Raw genomic sequence first — 3,782 nt, forward strand, 5'->3', positions numbered from 1 at the left:
TGTATGTATATCAGTGTTTGTAGGTGGGAAGTATATATTCCAGTGTGCAAAACTGCTGACAGACGTCTACATATATATAATATATAAATTTATATATATATATATATATATATATATACGCACATTCATATACACATACTTATATGCGCGTCAATACAAGCATGCATGCATAAATATATACATATACATACATATAATTACTTTATAAACCAGCTCTACATGTGGGCAGTTTATTCGAAGTAGTATACAAATAAACAAGCATGCAAGCATAAAAACCATAATCTATAGCACCTCCTATGATAGGAATATTACAGTGATGCACACCTATGCATTAATAGCAGCTTGTGAAGGTGTTAAGATAATACCAAGTCGATGTTGAACAGGCGGAGATAGCATCGACCAATAGATTTACAAAGATCTTCCCGCCTCTTTGTTATGACGTCACCACACCCCACCTCTTATTGATGGGGAAAGCCTTATAACAACAATTTCCTTACAATGTCTTTGGCTTAAACATTCAAAAACCAGAACAAAAAGCAGATCCGAGAGACGAAATCAGGAAGAAATCCGACCAGTGACCACATATACACGCATACAAACGTGTGTATGTTAGAATATATACATACATATATATATAAATGTATGTATAGATAGATACATACATATAATCATTTGAGAGATAAATAGATAAGAGTGAGCTAGGTTGATACACCTGGCTGTGTATATATCAAGTCACTACTTCTGTCATCTGCATCAGAATCAAAAGCTAAAGTTATACAAACTCGATTTCTTCATTAAATCCAAGGTAAGAAAAGCTATTATTATTACATTTTTTTCAAACATTTTTAGAATCACGAAAAGTAGATTAACGTATTTACTGTATATAACAATACAAACACATACACACGCATACACACGCACACACGCATATACACATATACATACATACATACATACATACATGCATGCATACATACGAATACACACACGCATGTATATATTATGTATGTATGTGCGTGTGTATACACACAAACATATATACATATGCTAACATATATAAACATACATGTACAGATATATATTGTGTGTAAATATGTATGTATATCTGTATGTTTATATGTACGTACATATGTATGCACCCACCCCCCATATATATATATATATATATACATGTATGTACATGTATGCATGTATATATAAGTATGCTTTTTTGTGTGAGCGATTTAGTATACATAATATGAACATCTCTGTGCATGTATGCATATGCCAATGCTATCCGTATCTATGCTACATATACAGACATATATGGACACATATCTGCTTTCATGGATAATTACATACACACGTACATCTGTACATAAATACACATAAATACACACTCACGTACATACATATATACAACATACATACATATATACATTGTCTTATGTACTAAAGTGATGGCCACACACACTACATGGAAGCATGTTTATCTACACACGCACCTACATATAGGCACATCCTAACTCATTCACATAACTCCAAAACCCTTGACCATTTTCACTTAAAAAATGCCTTGTCCTTTTGTTAGAGCCCGGTTTGAATTCTGTGAAGCAAAATATCTTAAATCCCAGCCCCCCAAAAAATTGATACATGCATATGTGCATGCACTGATGCATATGCAACATACATATTATCATACATACGTATGTACATAGAAGATTTAATGGATGATGAAGGAAAGAAGACGCTTTCCTTCACACTGTTGCCACCAAGCGGGTGATAGGTCAAAATTAAGTCTAAATTAAAAGCATAAAATAAAACATACATATATACATTAACTAACTGGCTAATATACATACATACATACATACATACATACATACATTTGTTGTTGTTGGCACTCCGTCGCTTACGACGTTGAGGGTTCCAGTTGATCCGAATCAACGGAACAGCCTGCTCGTGAAATTAACGTGCAAGTGGCTGAGCATTCCACAGACACGTGTACCCTTAACGTAGTTCTCGGGGATATTCAGCGTGACACAGTGTGACAAGGCTGACCCTTTGAATTACAGGCACAACAGAAACAGGAAGTAAGAGTGAGAGAAAGTTGTGGTGGAAGAGTACAGCAGGGTTCGCCACCATCTCCTGCCGGAGCCTCGTGGAGCTTTAGGTGTTTTCGCTCAATAAACACTCACAACGCCAGGTCTGGGAATTGAAACCGCGATCCTATGACCGCCAGTCCGCTGCCCTAACCACTGAGCCATTGCGCCTCCTCTTCATACATACATACATACATACATACATACATACATACAAACCTCTGGAGCATTAAAAATCTGCAAGACCTAGGTATTTAAAGGATAAGGAACAAAGCAAGATGCTCTCTTTCACAACCTTGCTACCAAGAAAAATTCAGTAAAAGAACTTCGTTTCTGGCTCTTATTACATTAGTAAAAAATTTAAAAAGCCAAATAGTACACGTCATGCATGCTTATATATATGCATACATACGTACGCGTTCTGTTATGAATATATATTTGTATATAGCTGCCTGTTTTTAATAGCTTCGCAAATTATAAGCCATCAAATAACAGGCATATATCCATTATCTTTTATCTTTTACTCGTTTCAGTCATTTGACTGCTGCCATGCTGGGGCACCGCTTTGAAGGGTTTTAGTCAAACAAATCGATCCCCAGGACTTTTTTTAAGCCTGGTAATTATTCCATCGGTCACTTTGCCGAACCGCTATGTAACGGAGACGTAATTACACCAACACCGGTTGTCAAGCAGTGGTGAGGGACAAACAGACACAAAGACACACATATATATATATACATATATATAAATACATACACACACACAACACATATACACACACACATATACATACATACATACATACATACATGTATGTACGATGGACTTCTTTCAGTTTCCGTTTATTATTGTATATCTGGTTATTGTATATCATTGCGCATGCATTACCGGAAGTCCATAGTAAACGTATTATTTTAGATTATAATCGTAGATATACACAAGTATATTTATTTATACATACATACATACATACATATATACATACATACATATGCATACATGCACACACACACACACACACACACACACAAATATATACATATATACGTATGTACGTATGTATATATATATGCGTGCATGTGTGTGTATGTATGTATGTATGTATGTACGTACGTACGTACATACATACGTGCGTACATACATACCTACCTACATACATACATACATACATACATACATGCATACATACATACATACATACATACGTACGTATGTATGTGTGTAATATTCACCGGATAGTTATTGTGTCGATCCATTACATTTTTAACATTGCATAACTGGATCTCCGTTGCTTCCGACAGTGAGCATTTAGCTGTTCGACCAACTGAATGACCTGCTCATTGAATAAACGTCTAAGTGGCTGAGTATTCCACAGACATGTGTATCCTTACAGCAATCCTCAAACAGAATCAGTGTGTACCTTTAAATTACAGGAACAATCCACCCAACGTATTTCTGCATAGTTTTTCTTCCAGATTTCACTCACAAGCCTTAGGTCGACTTAAGGCTAACAGTGAAAGATACTTTGGCCAAGAAGTTATGTTGTTGGATTGAAACCGGGGAGAGACTTCTTTATCATTCGGTTGTTGTTGTACACATCAACCTTTACATTTATTCAACTATCAAGATCAGGGGTCGGATCTAATGGAAAGATAACTGCCCGATTCTGGTCTTGAACCAGTAGCATAGCTAGAATGTTCA

General features: G+C 35.8%; 1 long non-coding RNA gene across 1 annotated transcript in view; it reads left to right on the forward strand.

Moving 5' to 3' along the window:
- Positions 1–306: 306 nt before the first annotated feature.
- Positions 307–3,782, forward strand: part of LOC106882028 (uncharacterized) — a 32,103-nt gene continuing 28,627 nt past the window's right edge. Inside the window, exon 1 of the long non-coding RNA XR_001410938.2 lies at positions 307–805. This is a non-coding gene — a long non-coding RNA (uncharacterized LOC106882028). The remainder of the gene's footprint in view (positions 806–3,782) is intronic.

The sequence above is a fragment of the Octopus bimaculoides genome, chromosome 2, assembly GCF_001194135.2.
Source record: "Octopus bimaculoides isolate UCB-OBI-ISO-001 chromosome 2, ASM119413v2, whole genome shotgun sequence".
NCBI lineage: Eukaryota > Metazoa > Mollusca > Cephalopoda > Octopoda > Octopodidae > Octopus > Octopus bimaculoides.